Here is an 8,986-nt window from a genome sequence, read left to right as displayed (position 1 = left end):
TCCCTATCGCACCCTCCCTATCCCACCCCTCTAGGTGGTCACAAAGCACTGAGCTGATCTCCCTGTGCTATGCGGCTGCTTCCCACTAGCTCTCTATTTTACATTTGGTAGTGTATATATGTCATTGCTACTCATCCCAGCTTACCCTTCCCCCTCCCTGTGTCCTTAAGTCCATTCTCTATGTCTGTGTCTTTGTTCCTGTCCTGTCCCTAGGTTCGTCAGAACCAATTTTTTTTTTTGAGATTCCATAAATATGTGTTAGCAACGGTATTTGTTTTTCTTTCTGACTTACTTCACTCTGTATGACAGACTCTAGGTTCATCCACCTCACTACAAATAACTCAATTTTGTTTCTTTTTATGGCTGAGTAATATTCCATTGTATATATGTGCCACATCTTCTTTATCCATTCATCTGTCAGTGGACACTTAGGTTGCTTCCATGTCCTGGCTATTGTAAATAGTGCTGCAGTGAACATTGAGGTACATGATTCTTATTGAATTATGGTTTTCTCAGGGTATATGCCCAGTAGTGGGATTGCTGGGTCATATGGTAGTTCTAGTTTTAGTTTTTTAAGAAACCTCCATACTGTTTTCCATAGTGGCTGTATCAATTTACATTCCCACCAACAGTGCAAGAGGGTCCCCTTTTCTCCACAGCCTCTCCAGCATTTATTGTTTGTAGATTTTTTGATGATGGCCATTCTGACTGGTGTGAGGTGATACCTCATTGTACTTTTGATTTGCATTTCTGTAATAATTAGTGATATTGAGCATCTTTTTCTGTGTTTGTTGGCCATCTATCTGTATGTCTTCTTTGGAGAAATGTCTATTTCGGTCTTCTGCCCATTTTTGGATTGGGTTGTTTGTTTTTCTGATATTGAGCTGCATGAGCTGCTTGTATATTTTGGAGATTAATCCTTTGTCAGTTGCTTCATTTGCAAATATTTTCTCCCATTCTGAGGGTTGTCTTTTCGTCTTTTTTATGGTTTCCTTTGCTGTGCAAAAGCTTTTAAGTTTCATTAGGTCCCATTTGTTTATTTTTGTTTTTATTTCCATTTCTCTAGGAGGTGAGTCAAAAAGGATCTTGTTGTGATTTATGTCATAGAGTGTTCTGCCTAAGTTTTCTTCTAAGAGTTTTATAGTGTCTGGCCTTACATTTAGGTCTTTAATCTGTTTTGAGTTTTCTTTTTGTGTATGGTGTTAAGTGTTCTAATTTCATTCTTTTACATGTAGCTGTCCAGTTTTCCCACAACCACTTATTGAAGAGGCTGTCTTTTCTCCATTGTATACTCTTGCCTTCTTTATCAAAGATAAGGTGACTATATGTGTGTGGGTTTATCTCTGGGCTTTCTATCCTGTTCCATTGATCTATATTTCTGTTTTTGTGCCAGTACCATATTGTCTTGATTACTGTAGCTTTGTAGTATAGTCTGAAGTCAGGGAGCCTGATTCCTCCAGCTCCATTTTTCTTTCTCAAGATTGCTTTGGCTGTTCAGGGTCTTTTGTGTTTCCATACAAATTGTGCAATCTTTTGTTCTAGGTCTGTGAAAAATTCCATTGGTAGTTTGATAGGGATTGCATTGAATCTGTAGATTGCTTTGGGCAGTATAGTCATTTTCAAAATGTTGATTCTTCCAGTCCAAGAACATGGTATATCTCTCTATCTGTGTGTATCATCTTTAATTTCTTTCATCAGTGTCTTATAGTTTTCTTCATACAGGTCTTTTGTGTCCTTAGGTAGGTTTATTCCTAGGTATTTTATTCTTTTTGTTGCAATGGTAAATGGGAGTGTTTCCTTAATTTCTCCTTCAGATTTTTCATCATTAGTGTATAGGAATGCAAACAATTTCTGTGCATTAATTTTGTATCCTGCTACTTTACTGAATTCATTAATTAGCTCTAGAAGTTTTCTGATAGAGTCTTTAGGATTCTCTATGTATAGTATCATGTCATCTGCAAACAGAGACAGCTTTACTTCTTCTTTTCTGATTTAGGTTCCTTTTTATTTCTTTTTCTTCTCTGATTGCTGTGGCTAAAACTTCCAAAACTATGTTGAATAATAGTGGTGAGAGTGGGCAACCTTGTCTTGTTCCTGATCTTAGTGGAAATGATTTCAGTTTTTCACCATTAAAAACGATGTTGGCTGTGGGTTTATCATATATGGCGTTTATTATGTTGAGGTAAGTTCCCTCTATGCCTACTTTCTGGAGGGTTTTTATCATAAATGGGTGTTGAATTTTGTCAAAAGCTTTTTCTGCATTTATTGAGATGATCATGTGGTTTTTCTCCTTCAGTTTGTTAATATGGTGTATCACATTGATTGATTTGCGTATATTGAAGAATCCTTGCATTCCTGGGATAAACCCCACTTGATCATGGTGTGTGATCCTTTTTTTTTTTAAGTTTTTTTTTAAATTTATTTTTTTATATTTTATTTATTTAGTTTTGTCTGTGTTGGGTCTTTGTTGCTGTGCACAGGCTCTCTCTAGTTGCTGTGAGCGGGGGCTACTCTTTGTTGCAGTGCATGTGCCTCTCACTACAGTGGCTTTTCCTGTTGCAGAGCATGGGCTCCAGGTGTGCGGGCCTCAGCAGCCGTGGCACATGGTCTCAGCACTTGTGGCTCGTGGGCTCCACAGCGCAAACCCAGTAGTTGTGGCACATGGGCCAGTTGCTTCATGGCATGTGGGATCCTCCCGAACCAGGGATTGAACCTGTGTCCCCTGCATTGGCGGGCAGATTCCTAACCATTGAGCCACCAGGGAAGTCCCTGTATGATCCTTTTAATGTGCTGTTGGATTCTGTTTGCTAGTACTTTGTTGAGGATTTTTGCATCTATGTTTATCAGAGATATTGGCCTGTAGTTTTCTTTTTTTGTGACATCTTTGGTTTTGGTTTCATGATGATGGTGGCCTCATAGAATGAGTTTGGGAGTGTTCCTCCCTCTGCTATATTTTGGAAGAGTTTGAGAAGGATAGGTGTTAGCTCTTCTCTATATGTTTGATAGAATTTGCCTGTGAAGCCATCTGGCCCTGGGCTTTTGCTTGTTGGAAGATTTTTAATCACAGTTTCAATTTCGGTGCTTGTGATTGGTCTGTTCATATTTTCTATTTCTTCCTGTTTCAGTGTCGGAAGGTTGTGCTTTTCTAAGGATTTGTCCATTTCTTCCAGGTTGTCCATTTTATTGGCATATAGTTGCTTGTAGTAATCTCTCAGGATCCTTTGTATTTCTGCAGTGTCAGTTGTTACTTCTCCTTTTTCATTTCTAATTCTGTTGATTTGAGTCTTCCTTTTTTCTTGAAGAGTCTGGCTAATGGTTTATCAATTTTGTTTATCTTCTCAAAGAACCAGGTTTTAGTTTCATTGATCTTTGCTGTTGTTTCCTTTTATTTCTGAACTGATCTTTGTGATTTCTTTCCTTCTGCTAACTTTGGGGGTTTTTTTGTTGTTGTTGTTGTTCTTTCTCTAATTGCTTTAGGTGTAAGGTTAGGTTGTTTATTTGAGATTCTTCTTGTTTCTTGAGGTAGGATTGTATTGCTATAAACTTCCCTCTTAGAACTGCTTTTGCTGCATCCCATAGGTTTTGGGTCGTCGTGTTTTCATTGTCATTTGTTTCTAGGTATTTTTTGATTTCCTCTTTGGTTTCTTCAGTGATCTCTTGGTTATTAAGTAGTGTATTCTTTAGCCTCCATGTGTTTGTATTTTTTACAGTTTTTTCCTGTAATTCATATCTAGTCTCATAGCTTTGTGGTCAGAAGAGGTACTTGATACGATTTCAATTTTCTTAAATTTACCAAGGCTTGATTTGTGACCCAAGATACGGTCTATCCTGGAGAATGTTCCATGAGCACTTGAGAAGAAAGTGTATTCTGTTGTTTTTGGATGGAATGTACTATAAATATCAATTAAGTCCATCTTGTTTAATATGTCATTTAAAGCTTGTGTTTCCTTATTTATTTTCATTTTGGATTATCTGTCCATTGGTGAAAGTGGGGTGTCCCCACTTAAAGTCCCCTACTATTATTTTGTTACTGTCCATTTCCCCTTTTATGGCTGTTATTAGCATTTGCCTTATGTATTGAGGTGCTCCTATGTTGGGTGCATAAATATTTACAGTTGTTATATCTTCTTGTTGGATTGATCCCTTGATCATTATGTAGTGTCCTTTTTTGTCTCTTGTAATAGTCTTTATTTTAAAGTCTATTTTGTCAGATATGAGAATTGCTACACTAGCTTTCTTTTGATTTCCATTTGCATGGAATCTTTTTCCATCCCCTCACTTTCAGTCTGTATGTGTCCCTGGGTCTGAAGTGGTGTCTTGTAGACAGCATATGTATGGGTCTTGTTTTTTTATCCATTCAGCCAGTCTGAGTCTTTTGGTTGGAGCATATAATCCGTTTACATTTAAGGTAATTATTAATATGTATGTTCCTATTACCATTTTCTTAATTGTTTTGGGTTTGTTATTGTAGGTCTTTTCATTCTCTTGTGTTTCCTACCTAGAGAAGTTCCTTTAGCATTTGTTGTAAAGCTGGTTTGGTGGTGCTGAATTCTCTTAGCTTTTGCTTGTCTGTAAAGGTTTTAATTTCTCTGTCAAATCTGAATGAGATCCTTGCTGGGTAGAGTAATCATGGTTGTAGGTTTTTCCCATTCATCACTTTAAATATGTCCTGCCACTCCTTTCTGGCTTGCAGAGTTTCTGCTAAAAAAATCAGCTGTTAACCTTATGGGGATTCCCTTGTATGTTATTTGTTGCTTTTCCCTTGCTGCTTTTAATATTTTTTCTTTGTATTTAATTTTTTAAATAAGTTTATCTTATTTATTTATTTTTGGCTGCGTTGGGTCTTCATTGCTGCACACGGGCTTTCTCTAGTTGCGGTGAGCGGGAGCTACTCTTCGTTGCAGTGCGCAGCCTTCTCATTGTAGTGGCCTCCCTTGCTGCCGAGCTCGGGCTCTAGGCACGCGGGCTTCAGTAGTTGTGGCCTGTGGGCTCTAGAGTGCAGGCTCGGTAGTTGTGGCGTATGGGCTTAGTTGCTCCACGTCATGTGGGATCTTCCCAGACCAGGGCTTGAACCCGTGTCCCCTGCATTGGCAGGCAGATTCTTAACCACTGAGCCACCAGGGAAGCCTGTTGTATTTAATTTTTGATAGTTTGATTAATATGTATCTCTGTGTGTTTCTCTTTGGGTTTTTCCTGTATGGTAGTCCCTGTGCTTCCTGGACTTGATTCACTATTTCCTTTCCCATGTTAAGGAAGTTTTCAGCTACAATCTCCTCAAATATTTTCTCAGACCCTTTCTTTTTCTTGTCTTCTCCTGGGACCCCTATAATTCGAATGTTGGTGCCTTTAATGTTGTCCCAGAGGTCTCTGAGACTGTCCTCAATTCTTTTCATTCTTTTTTCTTTATTCTGCTCCCTGGCAGTTATTTCCACCATTTTCTCTTCCAGCTCACTTATCCGTTCTTCTGCCTCAATTATTCTGCTATTGATTCCTTCTAGAGTATTTTTGATTTCAGTAACTGTGTTGTTCATCACTGTTTGTTTGCTCTTTAGTTCTTCTAGATTCTTGTTAAATTTTTCTTGTATTTTCTCCATTCTGTTTCCAAGATTTTGGATCATCTTTACTATCATTACTCTGCATTCTTTTTCAGGTAGGTTACCTAGTTCGTCTTCATTTATTTGGTCTTGTAGGTTTTTACCTTGTTCCTTCGTCTGTAACATTTTTTTTTGTCATTTCTTTTTTTTTTTTGATGGGTGGTACTGTAATCCTGTCTTACTGGTTGTTTGGCCTGAGACATCTAGCACTCCAGTTTGCAGGCAGTTAGATAGAGCTGGATCTTGGTGCTGAGATGAGGACCTCCGGGAGGCCTCACTCCAGTTGATATTCCCTGGGGTCTGAGGTTCTCTATTAGTCCAGTGGTTTGGACTCGGAGCTCCCACCACAGGAGCTCATACACGACCTCCGGCCTGGGAACCGAGATCCTGCAAGTTTCGTGGCGTGGTGAAAGAAAAAGAAAAAACGAAGAAAGAAAGAAAAAAAAGAGCTGTACAATCAAAGAATAAGAAACAAAATAAAATTAGAAGGATAAAAAATATATTAGGAAAAATAAAACTATAATTGAAACAACTGCAGTAAGGTAAAATAAAACCACAGCAGAAAAAAGAAAAGAAAGAGGGGGGAGGGCAACAAGCCAAAAGGAGAGATCACTAACAAAGTATAAAAAATAAAATAAAATTAGAAAAATAAAAGATTTATTAGGAAAAATAAAAATATAAAAGAATCAAAAACAATGAATCAACAAGGTAAAACAGAACCCCAATCTAAAAGAGGAAAAAATAAAAGGAAAAAAAAAAAGAAAAAAGCCTTGGCTATGGGGGTGGAGTTTAGGAGCAGGTGGAACTTAGGCAGGGGTGGGGTTTTGGGTGGGGCGGGGCCTAGGCAGGTGTCGGGGTGGGGGGTGATGTTTGAGCGTGGAGTGGGGCCTAGGCGGGCACGTTGCAGCGTGGGGTGGGGCCTCTGCTTAGGACCTGGGGAAGGGGAGAGGCAGCACATCCAAAGGAGGGCCTCTGGAGTGTGGGGTTCCGGAGTTTGGAGGTAGGGCCCTGAGTGAGGTGTGTGGGTGGGGTTTAGGCCCAGCTCATTGGACAGGGTCTCCCAGTGTAGAGGTGGGGCCCTGGGTGGGGGTGTAGGGGCGGGGCTTGGGCTCTGTGCACAGGAGGGAGGCTCCGAGGACAGAGGGCTAGGCCCGGGAGCCCAACAGTCTTCCCGGTGCCTAAGTGGACAGGGGACGCACTGGCCACGCTCCCTTCTGTTCCTCTGCGCCCCTCCCCCACCTTCTCTCCCAGGTTCTCGCCCCCTAACGAGGGTGGGTACCGCTTGGTGTAGGAGCTCCTCACCTCCCCCAGCCGCCCCTCAGGGGTGCCGGTCCTGGAGGTCCGGCCTTTACTTTTACTCTGCCTTGCCTTCCTCCTACTCCCTCAGGACCTGCACAGCTGGAGGGGGCCTCTGTGGCCAGAGGATCAGGCCTGGGTCTTCAGCAGTCTTCCAGGGGCCCACGTGGGCATGGTAAACCTGGCCATGCTCCCTTTTGATCCTCTGCCGTCCCAGTGGTTCCCCAATTTCCCCTTTCGGGCGTGGGATACCTCCCCCTCCCACAGCCACCCCTCAGGGGCGCCAGTCCCATCCCGCCTCCACTTCTCCTCCCCCTTCACTACCCCCACACCCCACGTCCTACCCAGTCACTAGGGGTTCCTCCCATCCCCTTAGGTGTCCGTGGTCCCCCACCAGTGCCTGGTAGGTGCCCTAGTTGTGAGGAGACGCGAATTCTGTGTCCTCCTAGTACGCCATTCTTGATTTTGCCCCTGGTTTTTTTTTTTTTTTGGTTTTTTTTGCGGTACACGGGCCTCTCACTGCTTTGGCCTCCCCCGTTGCGGAGCACAGGCTCCGGACGCGCAGGCCCAGCAGCCATGGCCCACGGGCCCAGCCACTCCGCGGCACATGGGATCCTCCCAGACCGGGGCACGAACCCACAGCCCCTGCATCGGCAGGCGGACTCTCAACCACTGGGCCACCAGGGAAGCCCCCATCAGATTCTTTATTGGAGTCAGGCAGGTGTCTCCAAGTACTCAGGGCTTGTCTCTCCTACAGTGCTATTGCTGCATCATTCATTCAGCATTAACTGAGTTCCTTCTCTGTTTTAGTCACTGCTGTGTTTGGTTGGGGGGATGCTTCACATTTTCTTCTTTTTCTCTTTCCTTTATTCATAATCATTTCTTTTTTGATATTAATATATGTAACTTCAGCAGTCTCTTTTCCAGAATTTGATCATTAATTTAACAGAAAATTATTTGTGAGGCTTTTCATAAATTTTTCTCCTCCCAATTTTCTGTTAAGAGGACAATTATTTTAATTCCAAAGAGGAAACACTTGATGTAAGAGTCTTTTCAAAGTCCAGATTTCTATCTCCAGAGTAATAGAGAGCAGCTAATAATGTGGCAAAGCTTAGCTTCTAATTTACTGCTTCCACAGCTAGGAACCTTCACTTTGCCTCTGATTTGAAGGGGTAGGGATGGGGATAGGACTCCTAAACTGGTGAGAAGAAGGGTTTCAACTCTCAGTTTTCTATCTTGATCATGTTCTTATCATTTGAAAAATTTACTAAGCATACTCTAGTAGATATATATTAATAAAATATTAATTATTCTAACATATATTATAAAAACATTAAAGTATAAATAAAGCATGAGCTTTTCAAAAAAGAGAGGTCCATTATTTTCTTCCTGAGCCCCAGGGGATCATCTAACTTGCATCCCCTTTGGAAATCATTCTTCTCTCTAAACCTTCAGGCCTAGCTCAAGTCCCTGCTCTTGCTTACTTGCTTGATTTCACCATTTTATTTCTATAACTGGATTGTAAACTACCTGAGGTTAGGGACAATTTGTGTCTTACCTTTCTTCTGTATCCCACCACAATGCCTAGCACAGTTTTGGGTACTTCATAATTATTCAGTTTTTACTTGTTGATTGATTTCTTGGGATCATTTCAGAGTATTATTTCACTGATTGTTAATAAAAGGAAAAAATTCTCAGCCTTTTTTCACCTTAGTAATTCTGGTGTTAGTCCTCATACTATTCTTATTCTAAGATTAAAGATCATCAAGCCTATCTGCATTTACAGATTTGCAGAAATAGATAACGTCTGATGAAGTGACTTGATTGGGACCTCATGGCCATGGTGTAGGCTCAGAACCAGACCTGTGTCAGCACCCATGTTTGTTTTTGTTCCTTGAAATTTCTGTCTTTTAGTTTCTTATCAAATGGCTGAGTGCCAAACCATAGCATTTTCTCTGTATACTTTCTCTAAAGTTAGTTTGTGCTGGCATTATTCATGTTCCCACTGTTTGGGTATACCACTTTATATTTTATATTCTGCAAGTCTCTTTTCTGTTCCTCTGAACCACTACTTTTCCTTTGATTCTAAAGGCTCT

At 41.1% G+C, this 8,986-nt stretch overlaps 1 protein-coding gene across 4 annotated transcripts in view; it reads left to right on the top strand.

The window, feature by feature from the left end:
• Positions 1-8,986, top strand: part of GLG1 (golgi glycoprotein 1) — a 148,144-nt gene that overhangs the window by 75,977 nt on the left and 63,181 nt on the right. The window lies entirely within an intron of this gene.

Source organism: Delphinapterus leucas, chromosome 20, assembly GCF_059928025.1.
Source record: "Delphinapterus leucas isolate spDelLeu-1000000601 "Yukka" chromosome 20, BTC_Dleu_Yukka2, whole genome shotgun sequence".
Taxonomy (NCBI): Eukaryota; Metazoa; Chordata; class Mammalia; order Artiodactyla; family Monodontidae; genus Delphinapterus; species Delphinapterus leucas.
This window is presented reverse-complemented; position numbering and strand designations above follow the sequence as displayed.